This window comes from Triticum dicoccoides, chromosome 7B (genome assembly GCF_002162155.2).
Source record: "Triticum dicoccoides isolate Atlit2015 ecotype Zavitan chromosome 7B, WEW_v2.0, whole genome shotgun sequence".
Lineage (NCBI taxonomy): Eukaryota > Viridiplantae > Streptophyta > Magnoliopsida > Poales > Poaceae > Triticum > Triticum dicoccoides.
This window is the reverse complement of record NC_041393.1, coordinates 463,735,056-463,752,657: the sequence shown is the minus strand read 5'-3', so window position 1 is coordinate 463,752,657 and position 17,602 is coordinate 463,735,056.

The following is a 17,602-nucleotide window of genomic DNA, read 5'->3' as shown; positions in this document are numbered from 1 at the left end:
CCCTGGATCTCACTACTATCATTGCTATGCTAGTTGCTTCGTTCTATCGCTTTGCTGCGCTACCTATTACCTGTTTATCAAGCCATCCCAAATTGCCATGTCAGCCTCTAACCTTTGACACCTTTCCTATGCAAACCGTTGCTTGGCTATGTTACCGCTTTGCTCAGCCCTCTTATAGCGTTGCTAGTTGCAGGTGAAGTTGAAGATTTCTCCATGGTGGACAGGATTTTGGTTGGGATATCACAATATCTCTTATATTATTAATGCATCTATATATTTGGTAAAGGGTGGAAGGCTCGGCCTTATGCCTGGTGTTTTGTTCCACTCTTACCGCCCTAGTTTCCGTCATACCGGTGTTATGTTCCCAGATTTTGCGTTCCTTACGCGGTCGGGTGATTTATGGGACCCCCTCGACAGTTCGCTTTGAATAAAACTCCTCCAGCAAGGCCCAACGTTGGTTTTACCATTTGCCTCACCACCTCCTATATTTCCCTTGGGAGTAATTAACCCAAGGGTCATATTTATTACAGCCCCCCCGGGCCAATGCTTGTCTAAGTGTTGGTCCAAACTAGAGCACCGTGCGGGGCCATCCCTTGGCAACTTGGGTTAAGTTGGTTCCTGTACGCTTAGCTTATCCGGTGTTGCCCTAAGAATGAGATATGTGCAGCTCCTATCGGGATTGTCGGCGCATCGGGCGGTCTTGCTGGTCTTGTTTTACCATTGTCGAAATGTCCTGTAAACCGGGATTCTGAGTCTGATCGGGTCTTCCTGGGAGAAGGTCTATTCCTTCGTTGATCGCGAGAGCTTGTCATGGGCTAAGTTGGGACACCCCTGCAGGGTATAATCTTTCAAAAGCCGTGCCTGCGGTTATAGGCAGATGGGAATTTGTTAATGTCCGGTTGTAGATAACTTGACACCAGATCCGAATTAAAACGCATCAACCGTGTGTGTAGCCGTGATGGTCTCTTTTCGGCGGAGTCCGGGAAGTGAACACGGTTTCTGGGTTATGTTTGACATAAGTAGGAGTTCAGGATCACTTCTTGATCATTGCTAGCTTCACGACCGTTCCGCTTGCTCTCTTCTCGCTCTTATTTGCGTATGTTAGCCACCATATATGCTTAGTCGCTGCTGCAGCCTCACCACTTTACCCCTTCCTTTCCCTTTAATCTTTGCTAGTCTTGATACCCATGGTAATGGGATTGCTGAGTCCTCGTGGCTCACAGATTACTACAACAACAGTTGCAGGTACAGGTTTTGCGATGATCGTGACGCGAGAGCGATGTTTGCTTGTATTGGAGTTCTTCTTCTGCTTCTTCTTTGATCAGGGGATAGGTTCCAGGTCGGCAGCCTGGGCTAGCAGGGTGGATGTCGTTTGGGTTTCTGTTTGTGATTCATCCTTAGACAGATGTTGATCTTATGTATGATGATGTTGTATATGTGTGGCATTGTATGCCTTATATATGTATCCCCATCTATTATGTAATGTTGATGTAATGATATCCATCTTGCAAAAGCGTTTCAATATGCGGGTCTATCCTTGGTGGGACCTTCGAGTTACTTTTGGATAGGGTCGCATATTGGGCGTGACAAATGGCCTTTCTTTTCTGGACGTCGGACCATCGAAGATGCTCTTTGATAGGTTTCACTTTTGAGTCGACTCGTAGACGGTGCTCAGCCAGCCCCCTGGGAACACCCGGCATGTCAGAAGGTTTCCGTGCGAAGATGTCCCAGTTCTCACAGAGGAACTGGATGAGCGCTTCTTCCTATTTGGAGTCAAGTGTTGTAGAGATATGAGTCGGAGCAGCATTGGGGTCGATCGGGTGAATGTGAATCGGTTTTGTCTCACCAGACGACTGAAACGCTGATTTCATAGCGGGCTTCTTGGCTTGCAACAAATCACTCAGGTCTGCAGTTTTCTGGTATTCCTGCAGCTCTACTATTGCCATCTGAGCATCGGCGATCTTTGAGCCTTTCTGAAAGCACTCTTCCGCCTTCTCCGATTGCCAGTATAGTGATCACACCTTTGGGACCAGGCATCTTCAATTTGAGGTACACATAACATGGTCGGGCCATGAAACATGCATAAGCTGGCCTGCCCAAAATACCGTGATAAGCACTCTGGAAATCTACAACTTCAAATGTCAACTTTTCTTTGCGGTAATTCTTGGAATCACCAAAAACCACATTAAGAGCAATTTGGCCGAGTGACTCAACCTTCTTTCCAGGAATGACTCCATGGAAACACATGTTGCTGGTACTGAGTCTGGACATCGGAATACCCATCCCTTTTAACGTCTCTGCATATAGTATATTCAGGCCACTGCCACCATCCATCAAAACTTTGGTCAGTCGAGTGCCTTCGACGACTGGGTCGACCACCAGAGCTTGCCTCCCAAGGGTGGCTATGTGTGTCGGGTGATCAGACTGGTCGAATGTGATGGCAGTCTGAGACCATTTCAGATAACTGGGTGTCGCCGGAGCAACCATATTCACTTCTCAGTTGATAACTTTCAATTGACTTTTGCTTTCAACGTCAGCAAAAATCATGAGGGTGGAATTGACCTGGGGATATCCATCATCACTATCTTCTTTGTCCTCAACTTTGTCCGATTCCTTTAAACTTTCCTTGAGTCACGGCTAAGGCTTCTCCAGGAGCAGCTGGCTCAGCTTTCCGCTTCTACTTCCGACTGTAGTTCCCTCCTCCGGTTTCGTGGGCGACTGACTTGTGCTTTCCACTCCAAAGCCGATCCTCTTCTTCACCATTGGCATACTTGGTGGCAATCTCCATCATTCGACTCAGAGACATGTCTCTGGTTCGACCAAATTTTAGATTTAGCTCTCTGTATTTAACGCCTTCCTTGAAGGCACAGACTGCCTGGTGATCAGATACATTCTCTACCGTGTGATGCAACGCGATCCATCTCTGGATGTAATACCTCAAAGTTTTATTCGACTTCTGCACACAAGATTGCAGCTCTGTCAACCCTGCTGGTCGCTTGCAAGTTCCTTCAAATGTTCTGACAAACACTCGAGCCAAATCTTCCCAAGTGTAAATGCTGCTGGGTGCTAACTGATTCAACCATGCTCTGGCCGAGCCCTCTAACATAAGAGGCAGGTGTTTCATGGCTAATTCATCATTGTTGCCGCCAATCTGAACAGCCACTCGGTAGTCTTCAAGCCAAGTATCAGGCTTAGACTCACCAGTGAACTTACTGTCTCCAGTCGCCAACCTGAAGTTGGGAGGAATCACCGCGGCCCTGAAGGCGCTGCTGAAACACTCTGGTCCTGAGACGTGTACTCTGCTGCTGATGGGTACATCTCTGTCATGACCTTCTCGGTGAGCTCCGTTCCTGTCGACCAAACCATGAACGATAATGGATCTCACATCAAATCCTGGTTCCCTGGGGTCGACTGGAATCCTTTGCCCAACATCGTGATGGCGTCTGTCATCCTGCTGTCGAGGCACGTACGATCCACTCCTTGGGGGAGGGGTGGGCACTCGACGTCGATTATCACGATCGAGTCGGTGATCGTACTGCTCATGGTTCTGGTACTGATCACGCCGGTCTCCACGTCCCTCGCGCCTCGGGGGCGATCTTGGGATATGGGCCGACTGGACTGTATTTGCAGCGATGGATCTGTTGTGAATCCTATTCCGCGACTGCAATACATGTCGGGGGTTGGATGCGACATATGCCAAAGGATGGCTTATCATGGTGGGGGCGAGTAGAACGTCGCCGGTGCCTGGAAACGGGATGAGGCGAAGGCATGCATGCCGGTGAATCTTACCCAGCTTCAGGGCTCTCCGTGGAGATAACACCCCTACTGCTGCTCTGCGGGATCTCCGCATGATCACTATGGCAAAGTGAGTACAAGGTTGCTCCTTGAGCTGTTTTCTGGAGGTAGGAGAAGGTGAGGCTAGCTCCCTCCTTCCTATATGATCTGGTCTAGTCTAAAGGAGCGATCCCCCATGCATGGGTGCCCCAGGGGGCTTATAGAGGCCCGCCCCCCAGGGATACAATGGTAATCCGGCTGGGCGTGGGTCCCAGCCGTCTGTCTCTTAGGCCGCCGCATTCTCCGCCGACTGCTGGGGCTCGCCGAGTGGCGGGGCCCGCCGACATGCCTGGTACTGTAGCCGTGCCTCTAACATTGGCTTGGTCATGGGGTCGTGGCAACAGTGCCGCCGCCTGACGGGCGATCACTGTGCCATTCCCCGTCTTGTCTGGTTAATGGCGTGCGGGACCCGTGGGAGGGGCCGGCCGACTCCAGGGGGGCGACTCCCACGGGTCCGGCTTTGGGGCGCTCTCGCCGTCTTCTGTACCCCCGTTGACGGGCGGGTCCTGCCGTCTCTGGGCCTTACAGGTAAGCCGTCGTGGGCACAGTGCACCGCCCACGGGGGCTGAGGTCAGGGCGGGCATGGCAACAGTGCTGCACCACGATGGAGATCTCCAGCGATACGTCGCACTGTAGCCATGCCAGCCCTTCGTAAGCAGGGCAGGGACGGTCCATGCAGTGACCGTGCCCCGCCCTGTCCATCGTGACGAAGGCAGGGGGTGGTTGGAGTCGTGGGCCGACTCCCCATAGCCGTCTTCTCTGGAAGCCGCCGATAGGAGTCGGCTTATCTTGAAGTCGTCCCTGGGACTCGGCCGCCAGGGTCAGTCGGAGTCGCGGGCCGACTCCCCATAGCTGGCACCCTTTGCACTTTTGGATCAATTCTTTGGCCTCTTCCAAGGCGGTTGGCCAGAAGAAACCGTGCCGGAAGGCTTTGGCGACGAGTGCTCTTGAAGCCGCATGATGGCCGCACTCGCCTTGATGGATGTCTTTGAGAATTGCTTGGCCTTGCTCTGGCTCGACGTAACGCTGGTAGACACCAGTGACGCTGCGCCTGACCAGCTCTCTGTTGACTATGGTGTAAGCTGCCGCTCGGCGTTGTACTTGCCGAGCCAGGATTTCATCAGTTGGCAGCTCTTTGCTCACTAGAAACTTGAGGATGGGCTGGGCCCATGAGGGCGCTGCTATTTCTCCAACCGTTAGTACTGCGACTTGGACGAGGGCGCCTGGGCTGGAGTCTGCGGCCGCTTGCTGGGTTGATGAAGTCCCCGGGCCGACTGGCGCAGCCCTGGGCCGAGTTCTGGAGTCTTCTGACTGGTCGCTGCAGTCCCCGGGCCGGGTTCTGAAGTCCCCAGGCTGGCTCTGACTGTGGCGTTCTTGGAGTCGTTCGCAGGAATTCTCGTGCCGACTGCTGGGGCTCTTGAGTCGGATCCAACTTCTTTGGGAGGAGCCGGCACAAAGATGGAGTCTGATTCTGGTGAAGGCTTGACAGACGGCTTGAGGAGGCGCCGAAGGGCGACGCCGGATGGTATTGCTTGGCGGGTGGAGCCGATTCGCGCCAGGGCGTCTGCTTGGTCGTTGTCATTTCTTGGCACGTGAAGGAACTCGCACCCCTCAAAATATCCGCTGAGTTGCTGCACAAGGAAACGGTAGCTCGCCATGTTTTCATCCTTGGCGTCCCAGTCGCCAGATGACTGCTGGACCACCAAGTTGGAGTCGCCATAACACAGGATCCGGCAAATGCCGAGTTCTTTGGCAAGCCGGAGCCCGTGAATGAGCGCCTCATATTCAGCGACGTTGTTGGAGGCGGCGAAGTGGATTTGCAGTGCATATCTGAGCTTGTCGCCTTTGGGGGAAGTGAGGACAACGCCGGCTCCCAAGCCGGTGCACATCTTGGAGCCGTCGAAATGCATCCGCCAATGGGTGGAGTCGGGCGCTGGCGGCAGGTACTGGGTCTCGGCCCAGTCGACAAGGAAGTCGGCCAGTGCTTGTGACTTGATGGCGGTGCGGGGCTGGTAGTAGATGGTGTAGGGAGCCAGCTCAATGGCCCATTTGGCCACTCAGCCAGAAGCATCTCGTCTTCCGATGATCTCGGCTAGTGGGGCTGTGCAAACCACAGTGATTGGATGCTCCTAAAAGTAAGGCTTCAGCTTCTTGGTGGCAAAGTGCACGCCGTAGCACATCTTCTGGTAGTGGGGGTAGTTCTGCTTGGAGGCCGACAGTACTTCGCCCAGGTAATATACCGGTCTCTGGACAGGTAGCGCCTTGCCTTCCTCCTTGCGCTCGACTACAATGATCATGCTGACTACTCGGCTGGTGGCGGCAATGTACAAGAGCATGGGCTCTTTGGGAGTCGGTGCCGCCAGCACAGGGGGAGTAGTCAACATTTTCTTTAATTGGAGAAAAGCTTCGTCCGCCTTGGGGTTCCACTCGAAAAAGGTTGTCTTCTTCATGAGCTGGTATAAAGGGAGAGCCTTCTCGCCTAGCCGATTGATGAATCGGCTGATGGATGCCAAGCAGCCGGTGAGTTTTTGCACATCCAGCAGTCGGCTGGGTATCTTCATCCTCTCAATGGCCTTGATTTTGACAGGGTTGCACTCTATGCCGCGTTCGGAGAACAGGAAGCCGAGAAGCTAGCCGGCTGGTACTCCAAAGACGCACTTCTCAGGGTTGAGCTTGATTTGGAATCTGTGCAGGTTCTCAAAGGTTTCCTTGAGGTCTTCCAGCAGTGTTCCATGCTTTTCCGTCTTCACCACCACATCGTCTACATAGACGTGGGCGTTTTTGCCGAGTTGCTTGAGGAGGCACTTCTGCATGCAACGCTGAAAGGTGGCGCCGGCATTCCTCAAGCCGAACGGCATGGTCAGGTAACAGAAGGCTCCAAACGGCATGATGAAGGCGGTTTTCAGTCTACAGGCTGGGTTCAGCTTGATCTGGTGATATCCTGAATAGGCATCTAAGAAGCTCAACAGCTCGCATCCGGCTGTGGAGTCTATCACCTGATCAATTCTCGGCAGAGCGAATGGGTCCTTGGGGCAACCTTTGTTGAGGCTTGTGTAGTCAATACACATCCGCCACTGCTTGTTCTTCTTCAGCACCAGGACCGGGTTTGCTAATCATTCTGGGAAAAACACTTCCATAATGAAGCCGGCTGCCAGGAGCCGGGCTATCTCTTCTCCAACCACTCTTCTCTTCTCTTCTGACAGGCGGCGCAAGGGCTGCCTGACGGGCTTCACACCAGATCGGACATGTAACTTGTGCTCGGTGAATTCCGTCGGTACACCTGGCATGTCTTTAGGGGACCATGCGAAGATGTCTCGACTCTCACGGAGGAAATCGACGAGCTCGCCTTCCTATTTGCTGTCAAGGTTTGCACCTATGACAGCGTAACTCTCTGGGTGTTCCGGGTCCAAGGGTATCTTCTTTGTCTCTTTGGCCGGCTTGAACGAACCTTCAGCTTCAGACTCCTTGGGGTCGGGCGACATCTCGGGCTGCTTGCCAGCCATTGCCACAACTCGGTCAAGAAGCCGCCTCTCGGCCGCGATCACCAGGGACTCGGCTAGCCGACTGCTTTTGGCCGCACAAGCGAACGACTTTCTGTAGTCACTGGCTATGGTCAGAATTCCCTTGGAACTCGGCATCTTCATCTTGAGGTAGGCGTAGTGGGGGACCGCCACGAACTTGGCCAAAGCAGGTCGGCCAAGCAACGCATGGTACGAGCTTTCGAGGTCCACCACTTCAAACCAAACTGGCTCTCGGCGGAAATGATCTTTGTCCCCAAAGAGGACGTCTATCAGGATCTTGCCGATTGGTGAGCAGGAAAGGCCAGGAACAATGCCGTGGAACACAGTCAGGCTGCTCTGAAGCTGTCTTTGCTTGATTCCTAACTTCTCCGTGGTATCCTTGTACAGAATGTTGATGCTACTTCCTCCGTCTATCAGCACTCGCAAGAAGCGAGCGACCCTCCTATCTGTAGCAAAAGTGGCGCCTAAGACCAGGGCGTAGGAGCCCGGACTCGGCATCACCTCTGGGTGATCAGCTCTGCTCCAACTGATAGGCTTCTTGGACCAGTGCATAAACTCTGGAGTGCTTGATGCTACTGCGTTCACCTCTTGCTGCTGCTGCCGCCGGCTGCGCTGATTGTCAGCCACACTGGTGAACACTACATAGGCTCCGTGCTCTTCTAGGTACTCGTCTTGTATTGTGCCGACTGGCCTGACAGCCGGATGCTGGGGCAGCGGTGGAGGTGGCGGCCCAGCAGGTGGGGGAGGCAGGAGGCCGTCTCCCTTGGCGATTCGGGTGAGCCAGTGGCATTTCCGGGTGGTGTGGTTTGACGGCTTGGCGCCGCTGTCGAACTTGCAGGGTCCGTCTAGAGTCTGCTCGTAGGAGAAAGCCGGCCTGCCACCCTTTTGTTTCTTCAGAGCCGGCTGTCCCTCAGGCTGCTCTTCTTCGATCGTGGCCACTTGCCGACTGCTGGAAGCCGGCTGAGGGGCTTTGCGCTTGTGATCATTCTGATACGGGCGCCGGCTTGATTCTCCAGCCGGCGTCTTGGGAGCCGGCGTCAATACCTTTCCGGAGGCGTCTACTCGGAGCTCGGTCTTCATTGAGGAGTCGGCCGTGGCATACTTGTCTGCGATGACCAGTAGCTCGTCAAGGGTTACCGGCTCGTCGCAGAGGAGTCGGTGCTTGAGGAGAGTGCCTTCGCGGCACCCGGCGGTGAAGTACTCTATGGCCTGGACCTCATGCACTCCTTCGCAGGAGTTGCGGAGCTCGGCCCAACGCGTGAGGTAGTCGAGGGTCGACTTGCTGGGCCCTTGTACGCACAAGGAGAGCTGTCGGGGCTTGGGAGCCCGCTTGTATGTGCTGGTGAAGTTGCATATGAAGGCTTTGGTGAAGTCCAGCCAGCTGTTGATGTTGTAAGGCTTGAGGCTGTTGAGCCAGGTGCGTGTCATGCCTTGGAGCATCAGGGGGACATATTTCACGGCAACGCGTTGATTCCATTCGCTATGTGAACGGCGGTGGAGTAGTCGATCAACCAATCTTCCGGCTTCACGGAGCCGTTGTACTTGGGCATGTCTCTTGGGAGCGAGAACCCTTTGGGAAAGGGCTCGTCGCAGATGCGGGGGCCAAAACATGGCGGGCCGACATCATCTTCTTCTTCCAGGGCCAGGGACCACGCTAGGCGGTCGATCCGATGGCGGGAATCATTCTCGCCGACCCCTTCGCGGCGACCAAGTCAGCCGCTGAGAGTCGGATGCTCGACAGGCGGCGGGGTAGGATATCTTTCTCCACGAGGCGGAGGAGGCGGCAGGTCGCCTCGTCGCTCCACTCCTCGGGGGCGGCCTTCTGCGTCGCGCTCGATGGTAATACGGGTCCGGCTGCGGCTAGCAGCCGGCTCCTTCTCTTGTCTCGCACGGGCGCCACCCGCAGTCGGCGTACGCGACGTCACGCCGTGCTCTCGGCGAGGGGGGCTTCTAGCTCGAACGTCGGCTTCATGCCGGGTTGTAGCCGCATCGATCAGCTACTGGATGCGTCTGGTCATATAGGGGAGCTCATCGGCCCCCAGTCCGTTTAGCTCATCAACGATCGACTGGGCGGCGCGTAGGTTCTCGAGGGGCGTGGCGTAGACCGGGCGGTCTGCTCCCAGCATGCTGGTGATGGCCGTGCCGCGTTTCTTGTCGACGCCGACTCAGCTTGGCCCTTTTGGAGGCGGCGTACCGAAGGCGGCGCGGTCGACTTCGCGCTGGTGGGCCTCCGTGAGGCGTCTCATGGTGGCGATCTTCTGGCCCTCCGCAAGGAGGGCAAGGCGGCGTGCCTCCAGCGCTTCGGCATCAGCGTCCGCCGGGATGGGGGCGGACAGATCGTGCAAAGTGGCCTGCAGGGCGTCGCGGGCGTTCTCATCGAAGGCGGCTCCGTTGTTGATGACGAGCACTTCGGTGACGGTGCTGCCACCACTGTCGGCTCGTGGGAGAGGATCGTCGAAGACGATCACGTCGGAGTGGAAGGCGTCGAGCGATGCGGTGTCGGAACCGACAAGCATCGGATCGCTGGAGCCGACCAACTCCAAGTCCGCGGTAGGCTCGCCGGAGACGTGGAGTTGGTCGAGGAGGCTGACGAGGCGGCGCTCGGGGCAGCCTGTGCCCGCATCGGATGTGGGCTCGTCAGAGATGTGAGCCTCGCCGAGAAGATCGGCGAGGCCGCTCGCAGCGCAGGCGTCGTCGACGCGTTGCAGCGCGTCGGGGCAAGCGCCGTCGGGCGTGCCGGGCTGGCTACGCTTGCTGGGGAGGAAGAGGGTTCCCGTCCAGAGCAGGTCTCCGGACGGAGGTGCACCATGCCCCACGGTGGGTGCCAAATGTCGGGGGTTGGATGCAACATATGCCAAAGGATGGCTTATCATGGTGGGGGCGAGTAGAACATCGCCGGTGCCTGGAAATGGGATGAGGTAAAGGCATGCGCGCGGACGAATCTTACCCATCTTCAGGGCTCTCCGTGGAGATAACACCCCTACTGCTGCTCTACGGGGTCTCCGCATGATCACTATGGCAAAGTGAGTACAAGGTTGCTCCTTGAGCTGTTTTCTGGAGGTAGGAGAAGGTGAGGCTAGCTCCCCCCTTCCTATATGATCTGGTCTAGTCTAAAGGAGCGATCCCCCATGCATGGGTGCCCCGGGGGGCTTATATAGGCCCGCCCCCCAGGGATACAATGGTAATCCGGCTAGGCGTGGGTCCCAGCCGTCTGTCTCTTAGGCCGCCGCCTTCTCCGCCGACTACTGGGCCCCGCCAACTGGCTTGCCCCGCCGACAGTCCTGGTACTGTAGTCGTGCCTCTAATGACGTTGGCTTGGTCATGGGGTCGTGGCAACAGTGCCGCCGCCTGACGGGCGATCACTGTACATTCCCCGTCTTGTCTGGTTAATGGCGTGCAGGGCCCGTGGGAGGGGCCGGCCGACTCCAGGGGGCCGACTCCCACGGGTCCGGCTTTGGGGCGCTCTCGCCGTCTTCTGTACCCCCGCTGATGGGCGGGTCCCGCCATCTCTGGGCCATACAGGTAAGCCGTCGTGGGCACAGTGCGCCGCCCATGGGGGCTGAGGTCAGTGCGGGCATGGCAACAGTGTCGCGCCACGATGGAGATCTCCAGCGATACGGTGCACTGTAGCCATGCCAGCCCTTTGTAAGCGGGGCAGGCACGGTCCATGCAGTGACCGTGCCCCGCCCCGTCCATCATGGCGAAGGCAGGGGTGGTTGGAGTCGTGGTCCGACTCCCCATAGCCGTCTTCTCTGGAAGACGCCGACAGGAGTCGGCTTATATTGAAGTCGTCCCTGGGACTAGGCCGCCAGGGTCAGTCGGAGTCGCGGGCTGACTCCCCATAGCTGGCTTCTCTGGAAGCCGTCAACAGGAGTCAGCTTATCTCGAAGCCGTCCCTGGGACTTGGCAGTGAGGGATAGTCGGCGGCCTTGCCGCCGACTCCCAGGAGGCGGCTCCTTATCGCGGAGTCTTGAGGGGCGCAGTCTGCCCCGATGTTTTGAAAGGTTCTGGGCCTCGGGTTAGCCTACCCGTGGCCCATTACTCCGACAATACAGCTGAATTTTGATCTCCTGCTACCCGGAGTAATGCTTTGATCTGCAACAAGCCTCTCCCAGCCTTTGATTGGGAAGGCTGAATTGACTCTGCTATACGGGCTGCAGCTGCTAAATTCTGAATCGGAGTTCGATATACCTGAGTCGGTGGTAGAAAGAGTTGACGTCGACTGGATTCTGGAACCCGTTGCCGCGCACGCTCGTCGAGTGCTCGCTGGAGGTTCTCCAGTCGAGCGCGCTCAGCCAAGTTGGCCAAGCGCGCGTCCTCTAAGGCACGAGCCTCGGGGGTTTCTCCAATGATAGGAGTGTGCAGCGCATCCATGTTCCGGCGGCGATGTTCTTCCCTCTGCAGCAAAGTGAGGGGCTCGGGGAGATACTCTTCATGGGCATGCGACGGATCGCCTCCGCCATCGCCTCCGTCGGTGCGGGGAAAACCGAGAGGACCGCGTGGTCCATTGACCATCAGAACCTCCACCGCTGGATCACTGTTGTCACACTCTGATGCAGTCTCTGCGGAGCCAGTCGATAGGTCGGACAGGCCGTAGAGAGATTCATCGGGCTCGATCGCCGCGACTTGGGGGGTGGCCAACTGGCGAGCCACCACGTGTCTCACCCATCGTTGAAGCCTCGACCGACCAGAGCGCTTGCGCCGGCAGGAAACAGGGAGGAAGACGACACAGGAGCCGACCGATACTGGGTCGACGGTTGCCGCAGGAGGACGCCGCGGATGCACGCGCGAAAGTGGGTTGCCCCGCGGACAGGGAGTGCGTCGATGTCGAGCGAAGCCTCCTAAAGTCAAGCGGAGTCGTCGACGATGAACGTGAGTGCGCCGAGACGGATCTCGCGGCCCTCAACCAGAGCTCCGCCTGAAACCATGATGAAGGAGATCGGAGAAATCGCAACTTCTCCAATAAGTCGCTAAGACACCTGCCCACGGTGGGCGCCAACTGTCGTGGTTCTAAGTCTGACAGTAGTGTAGGGGGTAGGAATGGAGAGGCAAGATCCTAGCTGTGGAGTAGTTGTGTACGCAAGGGAGTTACGAGTTCAGGCCCTTCTCAGAGGAAGTAACAACCCTACGTCTCGGAGCCCGGAGGCGGTTGACTGGATTATGTGTGTATGAGTTACAGGGGTGCGAACCCTTTACACTAAGGAGGGGGTGGCTTATATAGAGTTTGCCAGACCCCTCCGGCCCTCAGTTATGTAGGGTTTAAGGTACATTAAGATCTGGCGTTACGGGTAATGCCACAAGTAAAGTGTTATGATGATCATAAAAGCTACTCAATGACCGACCGTTTGCATGCAGAGTGACGTTAGATCTCCCGGCCGTCGAGTTGTTGGCTTCATTGTCGAGTGGTTGGCTTCATGGTCGAGTGTCTTCGAGTCTGTCGAGTGGAACACTTCTGAGTCGATTGACAGGTGGTTTCTTCTAGAGATGTCCTTGGGTAGGGTAGTTTGGACAGGTCCGTGACCCTACCCTAGGTACATAGCTTCATCAGACAACAAACCGATCGATCTGGTCATTCTCTATTGCATTTTCATGCCTTTCTACCCTTCTTCAACCAAGAGACACGAGACTCGTTCCTTAGCTACTGATTTTCCCCTTTTCAACCTAGATGCGGGTTCGATGCCTACTCTCTTGGATAGTACAGTCTCCCTTCCTTTCCTTATTCAACCCAGACATGGATTAGTCTGCATGAAGTAGGGTTTCCTTTAATAGTGCAAATTATGGTTTTCGTCTGCGTGGCCAGCAGAGCAGAGGATAGCAAAGGAAGATGGTGGAGTGGAAAAAGATCCACATGCAACGATGTGGCAGATGGGGCAATAGAACAAGGGTATGGTTCTAAAAGAGGTAGCATACCTGAGGGTCGGCGGGAAGTGGCTTCGCTCGTGGTCGTCGTCCTCCGCACACACTACAGCAGCGAGCTTGGGGACGGAGGCCATCCCGCACGGGCACTAGGTCTGAGAGGACAGCCTTGTCGTTAGTGCGTGACCTCACTCGCCGACGACGAGTGCGTCAACGCTGCACGTCCTTTTCTTCCCCGGCGGATCTGTGACCACAGGTGAGGAGGGAGAGAGGGGCCGTCTTTTTTAGATCTGGAGAGAGGGTGGTAGTGTGAGAAGCAAGTGGGCAGCCCTTGGCAAGAAAGCGCTGAAGCTCCAGCCTATATATCTTTTTTATACTACCAGTTAGTCGTACTTCAAAACTGAACGGCACGCCATTAAAAAAATAAAGGTCGATAACTAATGCGGCACCTCGGGACAACACGGCCAGATCGCATTCTGCACGAGAAATTACACACCATGTTTCGTTGACATGTGGTCCCGTTCCACATATCAGTGAGATGACGACGAGTAGTGGGAGTATTTCCGAACAGACGTGTAGGCTGGGGCACCTCTTCGTGAACCGTGGCAAACTGGCAACCGTCCACCGACTCTTCGCCTTTCACTCTTGATTTGGAACTGCTGTCGCACGCTCTTCCTCTCCCTCCTCCATTTTGCTTTAGCCCTTCACCCTTTCTTCTGCCATTGTTCGATCGTCTTCTCCATGGAGGGAACAGGCCGGAAACGACCCCGTTATTCTTGCCCCGATCTGAAAGATGACGTGGTGGAGGAACTCATTGATCGGTGTGACGTCATCACCTCGGCTAGCATGGCAGGTTCGTTCAAGCCCATTCTCGACTCAACTAATAACATCATTACAAGGAACCCAAGAGTCAAGGAGTGGTTTGATCTCCCCTATCTTCTTCGCCGTGACCCTGATGACTAGCGCCGGCACGACGGAGGCCTCGCCTTGTGCAAGTTGATGCCGCTTGATAATGATACGTATGATGTTAATATGCCATCGCTTGAGGGCAAGGGTTGGGCAGGCGCAAATGGAGATTGGGTTTTTTACATTGGGTCCAACTGCGAGTGGGAACTTGTGAATGTGTACACTCGTGACCGGGTTCCACTTCCAAAAATCTCAGCAGACTGCCCAGAGGTTGAGCACACCGGTATTGTACGCACGTTCAAATACGATCATGGTGACTATCTTCTACGGAAGATAGCAATTTGTCGAGTTCCCAACCGCTCTTGGAATTACAACTATGAAGTTGTTGCTATCTTCGACAAGCTTGTTGCCGTCCTTGGTGGTTTGACTCGATGGATATTGCTCAAAAATCAGTTTCTGTACACGGATGAGTACTGTGATGCAATTCAATACGAGGGCCTTGTGTTTGCTGCCACCACTCGTGGCACTATTTTTGCATGGCATCCTCGTAGTTTTGGTACGTCTGTCTTCCACCATAATTATAATTATTTCATCCACATGCATGCGGGTTAGCAAGTTTCCCTTTACTAATTAACCTTCTTCTTGTGTTTCCAAGGTCCTGTGAACATTCCACCACCTATACTTGAAAAAATTTATAACCAAGGGGGAGATGACGATGGTGATGATCACTTGCATGAGGACGAGCAGCGCCCATATACTCTTTGGCGCCTGGCAACTAATTCCGATGGATCACCTCTTCTTGTGTGTATACAGCCCACTGATGATGTTACTGCTAAGGAAGCAGGTGTAGTCTCCCATGGTCGCACTCTCCAGACCTATTCTAACACCCGTTGCATGGTATTCAGGATGGATACTAGTGTGCTAGCGCGAACCCCTTCTCCCTGGTACAGAATTGATAGTCTTGGAGAAAACTCGCTCTTCCTTGGACAAAACTATCCAATGATGGTGAAAGGCGATCCAACTACTGTAGACGCAACGTTACTACCATTTATGAGAAGCAATTGTGTTTATACCTCGGACATTTGGGTGGTTCCCTACCCTAGTATTGATATAGTAGGCCGCTTCAGCCTGGATGATCAGTCCTGCATTGGTCTCCAGATCGACAATGGATGGCCCGTCCCAGAGAATCACTTGTGGTTCAAAGCAAGCGTTTCCAACACTGAGGAATGGTTGAGTTGAACTTCATTTCATTGCTTGTTATTTGTTGTGTGGTGAAAACTTTAGTATTTATAATGTATCCTCGTTGTCGATGTGGGTTGATGACCTGTTGTATGTAATAAAATGATATGCCTGTTGTTGACACCAGATTTTGGCACGGTCAAGAACTTAATTAAGATGGCCTCAAATGGAAAAGTACTCAAAGTGAGAAAGTTTCGTATCGTCAAAAGGAGAAACTTTGATATCTGTGCCATAGCCATCCAATCGCATCTCTAAGGCCGAAGTTGTGTTTGAAGCACTGAGATTTTGTATTCAGAACACTATTCGGCTGATTATGCCCCCAAGATGGCCTCATATGAGAAAAGTTTCTACACATATTGTCTTCGTCTCGTCAAAACGATCGAATTTGATATAAGAAACGTCTAAATCGGAGTTCGTATGCAAAAGTTAGAGCCAAAACAGTGTTCTGCATAAATCTGCCCCGGAAGTTCCGGGCAAAACTTCCGGGGAGGTTCCGGGCTAAACCGAAAGTTTGCACGCGGTGCACCCCGAAAACAGGAATTTTAACATTATTTGCAGATTTGCGGGGCCAGTTTCAACATCAAGATGACCTCGGATGAAAAAGTGATCAACTAAGGAATTTTTCTATATTGCAAGATCTACAACTTTGCTTTTGGGACCATCACGATCCGAAGCCATATGCAACCTGTAGGAGCTGTGCAAGAGGGCAACTTGATGTAATTTTAGCCCGGAAGTTCCGGGCTGACCGGAAGTTCCAGCCCTTGTAGTCCGAGTTAGGTTATCTTTTGATGTTTTGGACGGGATTTGAGTCCTTTTCTTGTACGGAAAGTCCAGCCGCCTCATATATATGTAAGAGGTGACGGCCGATTGAATAACAACACACAATCGAACAAATCTATCTACATCTTTTCCCTTTACTTTTCCTTCTCCCTTGTTCTTCTTTTTCCTTGTTCTTCGTTCGTTCTTCTTCATTGCAGGGCGGCGAACCTCGAGGCCCTAAGGGCGATCAGGTTGACCTAGGGCAACCCATAGCTGCCGCGCGCCCTGACGGGGTCCCTCCCGGGCGTGTGGGGTTTTGGGTCTACAAAAGCGCCCGCCGGATTGTCCTGCATACCGCGCTTCCGGCGGGTCTCCTTCGACGTGAGCTGCGGTGCATCACCCCCGACGTCGAGGGTACACGGTTACGTGTTCGTGTGCGGACACACTTTTTGGCGACTCCGCTGGGGACGAAGCTTTGAACGGTCTCCAGCCCGTTCTTGCTACGAAGAGATCGTGATCTAGGGTTTGCAATCTACAAAGGTAACATGAATACCCAATTCACTTATGTAGATGCAAATAATACATATTTTGTTGCTAGATCGTCTAATGAGCATATTGTATCGGCTAGCCCTAGTTTTATCAATCATGCATCTAATTATGTGCAACATCCGATTCAGAATAATCTTCATGCTTCAACTTCATATAATTTTAGCAACATGCAACATATGTATCCCAACTCCCATGCATCGGCAACCCCACAAATCTATATGCCGATGAACAACATGATGAGTTCGGTTAATCATGTTGAGACACCCCATGTAGGAACTTCCAATAGTATGCAACAAAGTGTTTCAACTTTTTATTCATCGGCAAATAACTTGCAGTATGTTAATCCAAACATGCCGGTGGATAGGGGAATTGGCCATGCCACTACTAGTTATTCGGCCAATTACCCTCAAACATCATATGCTACACCTCATGCTATGAATTTTTCGGCACCATACGCAATTGTAGATATTCGTGATTCGGCTCCGCACCTTCATGCTCATGGCCGAATAAGTGAGAATTCTACCAGAACGCATGTGTCTTTACCTAGTAACGTAGCATATCATGTTGCCCCTGCACAATTACAGAATTTTGGCAACACACCATTGCCGAAAGCGTCTCAAAGTATTGGGGGGCAATCCGATGAAGATTGGGCTGAAATTGGTCGAAAAAAGCTTAAAGATAGACTAGCTGCAATGTTTGCTGAATTTAGACAAGAACAAGCAACCTTGCGAATCAAAGAAAGAAAGAGTGGTGATTCGGATAACAAACTTAATTCGGTTATTAAAAAAGCCGAATCAAATAGTATGTGTACCAAATCTATCAAAGAAAAAGAGGATGCCAAGGCATTGGAGAGTCATTCAAAAGTGGAACAAAGTATTATTCAAGTGATACAACCATCATGCTCTCCCAACGTAATTGAAGAGGTATGTCTAGCAACT